A 13993-nucleotide genomic window follows, 5' to 3' on the forward strand; every position below is an offset into this window, starting at 1 on the left:
CCCCCTCCCACTTTCTCAGGCTATCTGGCAGCGTGGAATATGGTTTCCAAAGCTGACAAAACCTTTCTGGATGTGCTTACTTGGGTTCACTTGTTATTAATGAAAAATTTGAATACTCTGTATTCCATTAATTCAAAGAACAGTTATGAGGTCATTACATGCAGCTTATATCTATCCACGGCATTCTCAGACTTACTCTGGACTGGTCTATCAGTTCAGTTCCAAATGCAGATTATGGTTTTTCAAACGTTATGGCTTAGGGTCCTGCTGTCATAGAATTATAAGTAGTTCTCAATTTTTAACCTGAGGGTACACAAGAACAAAATTAAATTAAAAGATGGAGGAAGGAGAAAAGGAAATAACATTAAAGGAGGATATGGCTAGAGGATCTAATCACTTTAACCATACTTCTTGGAGGATCCTGAGTAGGTTGAGAGTTGGAGTGTCTAAATGTAAAAACAATATGCTCCAGTGGAGGCTCTTACTGAGAAAACATGCTATGTGAATATGGAGAAATACAGAGTCCAGCTCATCTGCTGTTAAGTTGGCTACTATTCTGCAGTTCTGCAGTTCTTCATTCTGAAGTTTAAAGTTTGATCTAAACAGGGAAGAAGAAGAAGAATTTACAAATGCAATTGGAACAAGAATTTTTGTTGTTAAGAAAGGCAGTTGTTAAATGAATTGTGTCTGATTTTTGCCATGGATGTTAAGCAAATCACTGTAGCTGTCATATAATCATATATATGTATCTCTAATTTTCTGTAAATTTTAGTAAATGTTTCATATTCCTAACCTTTCTTTGATGAAGATACCATTTTCCCAACAGGAATTGACCTTACCATTAGAGAGAATAGAATAGTTCCTCTTCTAACCGTTTTTGGTTGGGTAGGTGGGTGTTGACACAGAACCTTAATAATGTTGCCATTATTTAAGAAATATTTTAAGAATATTTTAATATTTAAGAAATATTACTGCTCCTCTCTTCTTCAAAGTTAGTTTATTTGTTTTCTACTACATCTTCCTCTAGATTTCATAAATTATGCCTCCTGCAGCTGTCTATATCGCATGACTTGGACCATCATTCTGGGAAGACAGATACAAAGAGATCAGCCAATCAATCTAAACACTAATGATTTGGTGGTGCTAAGAGGTCTGAGAAAAATATGCTTGGAGGGGGCACAAAGAGGCCACATCAGGAATAATATAATAATTGTTCAGAATCTTAAGGTAGACTTCACTTTGACCCGTGAATGAAATGAAAGTGAGAACTGAAATAATGTTTTCAAACTTACTTGCAATTTACAAGTAGAACTTTTGCAATCAAATACTAATTTCAATGATAACTTTACACTAAGACTATAAATAGTGGTATCAAAACCATAATAAATTAGTTTATGCAATACATTGAATCAAATTCAAACCACATTGTACTTTAGCACTATAATTAATTTAATAAATTTTGTTAACAAATTATATCTTATGGTATATGAAAACTAAATAAAATGTATATTCAGTTCAGTAGAATTTACCCCTAGATGTGCAGGAGGCGTGTTTGGGTCTTTTCCCATGTAAGATTGAGAGTATCTTGGCGACGTTTTGACGAGGTCCCACTCACCATCTTCAGGCCGGTGCTTTCGGCTTCATGCTTGTGCGAGCAAAGCATGATTGGAGCTGTCATCTCTCTATAAATACTGGTGGGGAGGTGTGGTGTGTTGGCTTTGTTGTAAGCGGGCTGGTTGGCTGTGTTGTTAGTTCTTGATTGGTTGATGGAGTTGATGTGTGCAGATTGGTTGGCTTTTTCGTAATAACCTGTGTGGCTGAGGTACTGACTGTGTGTCTGTCAGCCTTCTGTGTTGTAACAACCTGGGTAATGGGCTGTATGATGATCTTTTGAGTTCTACTGTTGTGACATCTTGGGTCTTGTGCTGTAATCTCCTGGGACTTCATTGAAACATTGCCAAGATATTCTCAATCTTACATGGGAAAAGACCCGAACACGCCAAAACCTGCGTGTGTGTGTGTGTGTGTGTGTGTGTGTGTGTGTGTGTATGTATATATATATATATATATATATATATATATATATATATATACATACATACATACACATATCACATATACATACGTACATACATACACGGATCTTTGGTTATTCGGGTTTTCTCCTGCGTAAAAAACAATTTTACGTGGGAGAAAACCTGAATAACCAAAGATCCACATACAAATACCATAAAAACCTTAGAAAACATATCTATATCTATATCTATATTTATGTGTGTGTGTGTGTGTGTGTTATTCAGCTTTGTTGGGTATTTTCCATGTCATTATAGTTGTGCTTTTAAAGTTGTAGCAACGTTTCGGCAGAATATCATCTGGCTTCATCAGGCTTCTGTATTGTGTTGGGAACACAATTGGGAACACAATACAGAAGCCTGATGATGGCAGATGTGATTCTGCCGAAACGTTGCTACAACTTTAAAAGCACAACTATAATGACGTGGGAAAATAACCGAACAAAGCTGACTACCATATATATAAATACCCGTGAAAACTTAAGAAAACATATGTGTGTGTGTGTGTGTGTGTGTGTGTGTGTGTTGTATGTGTGTGTGTGTATAATAAAATAGTTGGCCAAAGTTACATCAAGTTTGCAAGGTCCTATCTTTGGGATAAAAGACTGGTCACATATCTGTCATAAAAAGGGAGGGGGGAATCCAAACTCAATCCCAATAAGTGACTGACTTATTTCTAACTTTGCTAATACTTCCTGCAAATGATTAGCACCCCAGCCAAAACATACATTTCAAGTGCTTCAGAATGCTATTTATCTTGTATATATCTGTATATTGTAAATATTTACAATGAAGAGTTTTATAGGTGAAAACACAACTGGCCTGTGTATATAAGTCCTGAGGCAATGTAAACTGAAAACATCTATGGGGAACAGAATCTTTCATTTTCCTAAAAGATGTTTTAACAGTGATGACCTTTACCATTTGCCAAATGGCGTGTTGTGGGTTGCAAATATGCCACAAACCTTTATGTTCAACATAATATTTGAAAATTATTGTCTTTTGAGACCAGAGTGTTGCCTTTAATCATGCAAATAAGCAAAATATTTTGGAAGAAAGGTAAGTATCATTGTCCTTTCATAGTTAGGAAGGGGGGAAGCCTAACTATTCTGTGTATTGACTATTTAACAGAAGTTGATAAGTGAATCATAAATAACTATTCAGTGTCAAGAAGAAACAGGATTATCACATCTAAACCTCTCCTGTTTGCCATTTGTAGCTTTTAATTGGGTAGAACAGTGCATTATAAGTTAATAATTTTTCAAGAGGGTACTTCAAATGGATTAATGTACAGAATGCATCCAAAATCTGATATCCATTACTCCTGTGGGACAGAAATGTAAAGTTATGGCTGCTTCAGCATCAATAGGCTGGCTATGCCACCCCAATGACACAGTGATCATAATTTTAAATTCTCATGATTTTCAGAAAGTAAGTCAGTGGGAAAGTTCAAAACCACTCCTGCTCCCATTGCTGTTTTGCTCCCCTGTGATCATTCTATTTCTTTGCTTAGGTAAGGAAATATCTCTGAAACAAGGTCCCAAGAGGTTACAGGTTGTCTACTGATCTTTCCAAATATGGTTTGAAGTGCATGAGGCCTAGAGTTCCAGCATTCCTAACAAACATGGTATGGAAAATTAAGAATACTACAGTCTCAAATTAACCAGAGGGCATCAGATAGACAAAATAATTCCATGTATCTGAAAAAGGAAAATAGAAGCTAAATTTTAGGGAGAAATTAGAGTATATCACTACAATTGGTTTTCTTATAAAGGACTTCGTAGTGAGTTATTTTATTTAACTACTAAAAAGCATAGCCAACAAAAGCATCGCCAACATTTAGTGACTCTGGCCACTAAAAATAAGGCTTATTTATTGCATTCAGCAAAGAACTGAAATACAAAGACAAAGACAATCTCTTATGACCCAAAAGCCACAACATCAAGGCTTTTAATAGTCATATGTAGCTGAGGCAATTATATGTTGATTCAGCTTTTGGCAAGCTAATTGTGACTTGATTAATTTTAGAAGCCATCTTTTGCATAACTTCAATGTAACTAACTAATGTGTTCACAGTAGCTAATGTGTAGTAAACATTTATGAAGTGGTATTTAATCAGTCTAATCCGGCATTTGGATTTGAACAATGGCTAACATGACATCTTGAGGAAAATTAAAGAGATGCTCTAGCAAAAGGCAATTAAATGTGCATTACTTATGTTTTCCTCTGCTATTGAGTGTACTATTAATCCTCAACTTAATGTAGGTTAATTACTGTTGCATTAAGGGCGTACAACTACCCGTAAAGAGTTTCTGAACATAGTAAAACATCATAAAGCCCTATGCAGTCACATTCCAGATGCTTGGCAACAGTAATGGGTTTCAAAAAAATTTACTACCGGTTCTGTGGGTGTGGTTTGGTGGGCGTGACAGGGGAAGGATACTGTAAAATCTCCATTCCCACCCCACTCCTGGGGGAAGCAAAATCCAATTCCCTCCCCACCCTCTAACCTACTTTCCAGCTCCATTCTCCTATGCAAGGCAACAAAAGAAAACCCAGCTGATCAGGAGGCAGCAAATGGAGGTGGGATTGGCCATTTCTCTCAGAGGTGGGATTGGCCATTTCTCCGAACTACTCAAAATTTCCACGACCGGTTCTCCAGAACCTGTCAGAATCTGCTGAATACCACCTCTGCTTGGCAACCTATTTACAGTTGGTACACTTACAATTACTCCACGATCATGTGATTGCCAGCTGCAATCTTCTCTGCAGAAGATTCTCAAGAAAATCAGTAGTGAAGCCTGTAAGAAAGGTTGAAAGTGGAGGGGATAGAAGGGGGACTCCTGACCCAGCCATCCGAAGTAGTCCTTGGTCAGCTACAGGGTCAACCAATTGTGCAAAGCTGCCATGCCCTTGGAGGCCTTCGGGTTGCCTCCTATTTAGTCATCCAGCCAAGTGTGAAAGCTGCCAGCCAGTCCCAATGGACAACTTACCTTCTGTCATAGCTCCCTCGGAGGCTGCGTCTGAAGAGGAGGAGCTGGAGTCACAACCAACAGAATAAGATGGCACAGCTTCTCTGTCCCCAGAGGAATGACAGGAAGATCCGAATGAGGCAGCCCTGGGTCCCTCAGTCTTGGGAAGGGTCATCAGAGAGGACTCCGGACGACTGAATGAGAGGGGAGGAGATGGAAAGGACAGGCAATGGAACAGAGAAGAGCAATTGCCTCCCCCTCCTGATCCTGAGTATGGAGAATGGAGAGGAGGCAGGATCAGCAAAGGGCGACTCAGGAGAGCACCCCACCCCTTATCACCAGGCTCATCTGGGGAATAGGAGTTAAGGAGATGCTGTGGGGAGGGGCTTTTGTCAGGAACAAACTTTGCATTCCTCCAGCCACACTTGTGATTACCAACATCTTAAGCTGTGGTTGTGCAGTGGTTAGAGTGCAGTATACAGACTACTTCTGCTGACTGCCAGCTGCCAACAATTTGACAGTTCAGATATCACCAGCCTCAAGGTTGACTCAGCCTGCAATCCTTCCGAGGTGGTTAAAATGAGGACCCAGATTGTCTGTAAACCGCTTTGAGGGGGCTGTAAAGCACTGTGAAGCGGTATAGAATAGAATAACAGAGTTGGAAGGGGCCTTGGAGGTCTTCTAGTCCAATCCCTTGCTTAGGCAGGAAACCTACACCATCCAATATTTTCTTAAAAACTTCCAGTGTTGGAGCATTCACAACTTCTAGAGGCAAGTTGTTTCATTGATTAATTGTTCTAACTGTCAGGAAATTTTTCCTTAGTTCTAAGTTGCTTCTGTTTTTGATGAGTTTTCACCCATTGCTTCTTGTCCTGCCTTCAGGTGCTTTGGAGAATAGCCTGACTCCCTCTTCTTTGTGGCAGCTGCTGAGATATTGGAACACTGCTATCATGTCACCCTAGTTCTTCTTTTCATTAGACTAGACGTACCCAGTTCCTGCAACGGTTCTTTATATGTTTTAGCATCCAGTCCCCTAATCATCTTTGTTGCTTTTCTCTGCACTCTTTCTAAAGTTTCAACATCTTTTTTACATTGTGGTGACCAAGACTGGATGCAATATTCCAAGTGTGGCCTTATAAAGTGGTATTAACACTTCATGTGATCTTGATTCTATCCCTCTGTTTATGCAGAAGTCTAAGCGCTATTGTTATGGCTATCTTGCTACCTTGCTTTGCTACCTTGCTTCGCTTTGCTTCAACTTGCCTTACCTTGCCTAGCCTAGCCTGGCTGTGTGAGAGCTCACACCAATACTGCTGTGCTTCAAGTTTTTGCTGGAGACCCGGTAAATTTTCTGAGCAACGAGGACGCCCTGTGATCAAGTTTTCCATACCGCTTCTGCTCCCAGAACTGTGCTGCTCCATTGGACGTATAGCAGCCAAGAACTATTGGAAGCATGTATGCCTATTTAGAGCTCTGCTCTTGGATTTACAATGTATTGTGGAGATTTGGGGGAAAGGTTGGAGCAATAAAAGGGAATTAAGCCTTCGCTTCAGTTGTGTCACTTCTGTGCCCCGTCTGGGTCACCACACCTTCCCGTTTTTCTGCATTTTCTGAAGGCATGGCCAGATGATGGGAGTCAGGTTTTCCTACAAAGGCTGCCTCATGCCCTTCTGCAAGCAGGCTCATGATACTTTAGAAAGCTCTTTATTTATGAGAATAGCACCTTCTTGAAGGATGCTATAGTATTTGGTTCATCTTGTTTAGTGCAACTCTTCCTATATGCATTTTTATATCCTAAATACGGTTTGTCTTTTTTGTTGTCATTCCTTTGGAACTGCTTTGAGGTTAAGGATAAGCCTAAATTGCCTTTTCCATTGTCCTTGTTGAGGGCAATCGGTTTATTTAGCAATAAAGTATATATGCTTCAAGTTGCCTTGAGGCAAGAAGGGCGGCCTATATATTTTATAAATAATAAACAAGCATGCTTTTGTAATAAAATTGATATCCAGAGCATACCTGGGTTTCAAAGCCCACTAACAGTACAGTTAGTCCTCAACTTATGACCATTGGAATTATAATTTCCATTGCTAAGCTAGACAGTTGTTAAATGAGTTGTGCCAGATTTTATTTTTGCCTTTTTGCTAGGCAAATTATTGCAATTGTTCAGTGAATCACTCAGTTGTTAAGTGAATCTGGCTTTCCCCATTGACTTTGCATTTTGGGAGCGGGTTGAGAAACATCACAAATGACAATCACATGTGGGATGCTGCAACCACTGTACAAGACATGCTGGTTGCCAAGCACCCAAGGGTTGACCAAGTGACTGTGGGGATGCTACAAAGGCTCACGTATAAGGACAGGTACAGTGCCATTGTAATGTCAAACAATCACTAAACAAATGTTTGTAAATTCAGGACTTATGACATTTTTTCCAGTTGCTTTTGCAATATGAAACTTCCACTTTTTTTTAACCTATATTTTATCCCATGAAAGGTAACTTCCTCATTTCGCTCCCTTCATCTATGATAACCTTTAATATTACCCGTCACCTTTAGAGTAGAAAGTTCTGTATTCTTCCTTCTTTCTCCTAGCATACTGACAATAACCCACCTGGGAGCAGAAATTTGGTACCACTTTGGGTCAATGTCCTTTATTCACCTAGAAAGAAGGATTAATTTCTTGTGTTTTATACCAGGTTAATTCTATTCATTGTTTTTCTGGCCTCATCATGCGTTTTGCTACAACATGGTCATGTTAACAGAAGGAGAAAGAGTTACAATTTAAGTATGCTCTTGGGGAATTCTGAATTGCGGTAATAATGTCCCCTGAGAACTAGTGGTAGACTCATCCATTTTCAAGATCTGGTGCTACATTGGGAAGATTTGCATCCAATATGGATTGTTGTCTTTGTATGCTTCTGTATCTGAGAATTAGATCAAATGAAGCAACCTCTATCTATTAGAAATTTATTTCAATACAAGAATGTCCATACTTACCTTTTCATTCTCTTTTGATTTTGCTACCAATAAAGCTTGTCTGAATTATTAAATAAGAGTATCTCATTATGGGTATCTTCATCTAACAATGTATAAAGTGCTCTGTATTTCCTGAAGCTGTGATTCCCCAAACCCCACTCCCAAATGATGAGCAGTTAAAGAACAATTTAAGCTGTACACAAAAATCTTTTTCCTAATTAGTTACCACTGGTTCAGATTTCAACTGTGACATCTTCCCACTTAATAATATGAAGGAAAGAAGGACAAAGATTCAGTACAGTTAGGAAAGAAGGACAAAGATACAGTACAGTTAGTTAAAGCCACTTTTTTGCTAACTTACACTGCCATCTTAAGGATGAAGATGGTAAAGTAACTTTAGCTTAGGATGTGGGAAAATGATATATAGCATTCCTGCATCAGTGGAATATCCAATGAAATGCAACAGACCACGAGACAAGTACAAGGATGCAAAACAACTGACAGTACCACAACTGTGGTTCACCATGGCTCTACAGACAGATGCAACAAAGTGTATATGACAAACTGCATATTATTTAAAGAGATGTATGCTAACACTGCATAAATCTATTTGGAGGTTTCTCAATTACTGTACATATGATGTGATCTCTATTACTTTTCAGATTATCTTCCTAAAAAATTCAGTCCTGTATCCACAAATGTGACACTTTGCTAGATTCTAATTTAAAAAAATCCAAATACAAGTAGTTCTTGACTTATGACAATTGGGACCAGAACTTCTGACACAAAGCAATGCAGTCATTGAGTGAGTTGTACCAACCTCTTTTGTAGCAATCATTAAGTGAATCACATGACTGGCTTCCCCAGTCAGACCCCACCCCCAGACTATACTTGTCGGATATCCCCTGGGAAGGTTGCAAACTTGATCTTAGAATGCTATATCTGCTGTAACAGACCTTAAATCAGTGGTTCCCAAACTTTTTCAGTCCACCGCCCCCTTTGTACTACAAACTGCCCCCCACCCAGGGGTGGGATTTAAATTTCTATGGGTGTGGCCTAATTTGAGGGGCATGGCTTGCTGATCATGTGACTGGGTAGGCGTGGCTTGCTGGTCATGTGACTGGCTGGCGTGGCTTGCTGGCTGGGCATGGCTTGCTAGTCACATGACTGGATAGGTGTAGTTTGGTGGTCATATGACTGGGTAGGTGTGGCCAGGTGACAAACCAAATACAAGTGGTCCTCACTTAATGGCCACTTGTGGCCATTAGTAAGTGTTCTAATTTATGACTGGCCTCCCCAGAGCTACTTGACCTGTTTTTGGAGTTTTGACAGCCATGCACATATATACACACACACTCCCTTCTAACCTTGCTGGAGCTGGTCATTGGACTAGAATTGGCAAAGCATCTCTGATTAGATTCTAGTGGTGAATAAAATCTAATCAGAGATGCTTTGCCGATTCTTATTGATTTGTTTTATTTGTATTTCTTTATTTTATGTTGCTGAATTGCATTGACATGGGTGTCCCTTCTTGTGCACAACCCAGAAGCTTTTGTGATTCTTTGCAGCAAAAATTACCAACCTCTGGCTTTGCTCTCCTTTTCAAATGCGCTATCACTGTCGCATTCTCGATGCCAGTCCCGCAGGTCTACCCCATTGAGCCCACTGCACTGGAGGTACCTGCTCAAGCAAGTCTGAGCGGAGCGGTGCACCAGATCAATGGGGTGAGCCTGGGAGAAGGAAAGAGAGAGAGAGAAAAGAGAGAAGAAAGAAAAGAAAGAGAAAAGGGAAAGAAAGAAAAAGGGACAGATGAAGAAAGAGGGGGGATGGAAGGGACAGAAAGAAAAAGAAATAAAGGAGGGAGGGGGGAGAAAGATAATGAGATATCTATATATGAGATATATATGATATATATATATATGATATATGAGATACCCTGTCCAATCATCTGCTTCAGCAGGGTTAGAAGGGTGTGTGTGTGTGTGTGTGTTCTTGTAATTTACCAATACATTTTGGTTTTGCCTTCTTCAGAATTGGCATCGTAATACATCGGAGAAAAGTAATTTTTTAGCGTGGAGATCTAGTCCAATGGATCCTGTTTAAAGCGTCAACAAAATGTGAGAGCCTCCTGATAGTCTTGACTATGTTTCGTCCACAAAACCTTTAATAGAAGCCAAAGATGTTTCAATGTAGAAAAGGGCCTCAGACTAAACTAGGCCTCATTTCAATCTGATGCATCAGGTCTCTCTCTCTCTCTCTCCCTCCCTCCCTTCCAGACTGGCTTTGCTCTACTTTCCCAATTTACCTGTGGGGCCGGTGCTTTGAACATGGATGGATGGATAGAGAGGTGGCAGGGGGGCATTCGAAGCACTGGCACCGCAGCCTCACCCCGTTGACTGTTGCACTGGAGAGGTGCACGGGGCTCAACTGGGTGAGCCTGCAGAGCTGGCATGTCGAACGCAATGGCGGCACATTGCAAAAGTAGAGCAAAGCTACCTGCCCTGGGCTTCTTCAACCCTGCCCTGCTCCAGAAAAGAGGGAACAGCACCACTGAGATGGGGGGGCAGCTTGGGAGGCTGATCCCTGGCAGGATCAGCCCTTTGTAGAGGGCTGATCCCCTCTACAAAGGGGGGCGGGCATGGCTGAGCAGGATCCTGGATATTGGGCATGTGGTCAAAGCCCCCCTTTCTCTGCCTCCCCCCTGCAACCTTAAACACTCAAAGAGCCATTTGGACCTGTTTCCCACAGAAAACAAAACACCAGGAGCCCCAAGACATGGGTGGGTGTGGCAACTCAATGCCTCCCATGACCCCCCAGGTTTTGTGGTTTTCTGAATTTTCTATGGGGAACAGGTTGCTCTCTCTCTCTCTCTCTCTCTCTCTCCTTCCTCCCTCTCCCATCTCTATCTCCCTCTCCATCCTTTCCTCCTTCTCATCTCTCTTTCTCTCTCCCTCTCCTCTAACTCTCTTTCTCTCTCTCTATGCCTCTTCCTCCTTCCTTCTCCCCCACTCCCCACTCCCTTCCCAACTCCCACACCTAGGGAATAACTATAAGAAAATTTGGCCACGTTCTTTCTGTCTCTGGAAAGATACAAAAATAAACCTTGCATTCCAAAATGAGTGACTGTCAGGCTGTTACCTCACAGCGCTACGAGGTTGCTGCCTTAGATCGATGCTGAATCCTTGCAAAACTGGGCAAAGACAGAGAGAGGAGAAGAGAGAGTTGAATTGGGTCGAATCTCTCTCCCTCCTTTTGTATCTCTCTCTCTCTCTCTCTCTCTCTCTGTATCTCGTTCTCTCTCGTTCGCTGTCTGTGTCTCTTCTCACTCTCGCGGAAAGCTCTGCATGCTCTCCTTGGGGCTCTTTGCTGTCACCTTTTCTTTCTTCCTTTGGAAATCTGGGCTGGCTGAAGAATGAGAGGAGGAGGAAGGGGAGGAGGGAAGCCTCCACCGCAGCTTCCGCTCATTCCTCAGCTAGCCCGGATTTCCAAAAGAAAGGAAGAAAAAAGGATAGCGAAGAGCCCCAATTAGAGCATGCAGGACTTTCCAAGAGTGTGGGAAACTTTTTTTCTTTCTTCTTGATGAGTTTTTGGAAATCCAGGTTGGCTGAGGAATGAGCGCAAGCCATAGTGGAGGCTTCCTTCCTCCCTCTCCCCTCCTTCTCCTCTCCTGCGCACCCTCCAGGCCCCACCACAGCTGGCTCCATGGCTGTTCATTGCTCTTGGAGCACCTGTGCAGCACAGTCAAATTTAGTGCACTTTACTCCATCCCCTCCTCCTCCTGGAGTCCATTACAATGCAGTGCATCGGAGCTGCCACATTCGAGGCGTCGGCTCTGGAGCAGTGCAACAGTCAATGGGGTGACCCTGCAGGGCCTTGAACGCCCCACTGCCACCTCTTAGTGCCCCCCTGACAGCCCCCTTGCCTTTTAGTGCCCTGCTAAGGCATCCCACCCCCCCACTCCCAGGGGGCGGTACCACCCACTTTGGGAACCACTGCCTTAAATTAATGATCTAAATCAGAGGTGTCAAACTCGATTTCGCTGAAAACTCATCAGGGTTGTGTTTGACCTCAGGATGAGGCAGGGGGGCATGGCCAGGGGGCCATTGCCAGGTCGACATCATTTGTGTTGGTGGCACCTGTGGTGGCCTGAGTGCTCGGCCAGTTAAAATGGCTCCTGAGTTCTGTTTTTGGCTGCCCACTGCCCTCCTGAGCTCTATTTTCGCTGGCAGAGGCACCACAGGCCACTCCTTCACTGTTTCCAGGCAAACCCCATGGGCCAGATCTAAGCACCTTGAGTTTGACACCCCTGATCTAAGTTGACAATAATTTTACAACTTTATTTTTATTTTCTGAGCTAAAATTCGACTCTTTTACACCCATGAACAATCCCCAGTCAATTCAATATCTAGCTGACCAAGCTTGGTTTCAGTTCCAGAAAGTTACCAGTTGGGATATCTTATTGCACGTGATGGCTCCAAAGTACTATAGTACCCATAGCTTCCAGCAAAGCTTGACTAATTCCCTCTTTGAATTCTTCTGATTCCTTTTGGTATTTTACATCTATGCACCATTGTCTCATCCACTTTACCCAGGAAACATTTTTGTTGTTAGAACCATCTCTTCCTGTGTCTTTTTAGAAATCTTAATATTTTTATTCAAAGCCAAAATTTCCTATAAAATAACCTTCCTATCTCTATATGGTCTACTTTGATCAGGTCTCACATATTTCATTTTTCATCTATATCAATTCATACCATCACAAACAGGTACAATCACAAATACAGCATAAATCAATATTTATGATAGGGTCTGGATCTGGGGACTTCCGATTGATGTTGCGATGGGAACAGCTGGAGAATTAGTGGAGCTCTGCCGTCCATGAAAATCAGTCAGGATTTTTCGGGAGACCCTACAGGGTCAAAACTGGCCTGGAGGAGTGGTGAAGGAAGGAGAGGTACTTCATTGACCATGAGGAAACTGCAGTTTCCTCATTGATCTGAAGAAAGCTCTCCTGAATGGCAGCTGGGATGACGGCCATTTTGGAATGTCACAGGCTGGGCCATCTGGGACACGAAGTTTTGTGCTGGAGTGGTTCGTGGAAGAGCATTGAAACTGGGTGAGGTAACTTCCAACCTTTATTTTAGAGATAAAATAAAATAAAAGTAAAAAACTTCTAAACAATAATCTCAAAACATTAAGAAAGCAGCAACTGGATATACAGAGACAGATTAAAGACTCAGATGTGAAAGAAATAACTAAAGGATGTCTTAAAACAGGCTCTGTTTTAAGAAAAAGTCTAACAACATCTTGAAAAGTGATTATTGAGAGAAATTGCTTTTTAAATTTTTATTGTACCCCCCTCCCCATTGGTTGAGAATCAGTTATTTGGTTTTTGCATGCTGTTTAATGCTGGATTTGGAGTAGGGAGATCGTTTTAATTTTTATTGTTAAAAAGCCCCCAACACCACCATCCCCATCCATTGAGAATCAGCTGTTTGGATTTGGAGTAGGGAGCCATCTACTGGACAAAAAAAATTACTACAGCATGGGAATTTAATTGTTTAATATATACAAAGAAAAGGAGAGAAATTAAATAACACCTGGAAGGCCACTTGACCTTGATTCTATTCTAGAAGGCGATTTGGATGTCTGGAAATATCTAGTGAGCTTTTTGAAGACCTTCAAGAGAAATTGAGTAGCAAATAATTAAAAGCCTATTGAAACTGTTTAATGGAAGGTGGATTTGAAAAACTTGAGGAAACTTGGTTGGCCAATTTGGACATGGATTACTGATGCTACTTGATAGAGGTAAAAGAAGAAAGGTGATAGAAGAAAAAAAAATAGAGAAAAAAGAAGAAAAGTTAAATAAGACTTTAAAATTTGGACAATTGGGAAAGCATAAACTGGGAAATTAAAAAACTGTATATCATCAATGTATAGTTTTTAAGGACTATAGGGGATTTTGAGGTATAAT

The 13993-nt window shown here is 41.2% G+C and overlaps 1 long non-coding RNA gene across 1 annotated transcript in view; it reads right to left on the reverse strand.

Moving 5' to 3' along the window:
- Nucleotides 1-13993, reverse strand: part of LOC148123904 (uncharacterized) — a 41075-nt gene that overhangs the window by 741 nt on the left and 26341 nt on the right. Inside the window, exons 3-4 of the long non-coding RNA XR_015740027.1 lie at nucleotides 5066-5238; nucleotides 197-303 (exon numbers count right to left, since the gene is read on the reverse strand). This is a non-coding gene — a long non-coding RNA (uncharacterized LOC148123904). The remainder of the gene's footprint in view (nucleotides 1-196; nucleotides 304-5065; nucleotides 5239-13993) is intronic.

This window comes from Pseudonaja textilis, chromosome Z (assembly GCF_049901715.1).
Source record: "Pseudonaja textilis isolate UNSWEBS1 chromosome Z, rPseTex1.2, whole genome shotgun sequence".
Classification (NCBI taxonomy): Eukaryota; Metazoa; Chordata; class Lepidosauria; order Squamata; family Elapidae; genus Pseudonaja; species Pseudonaja textilis.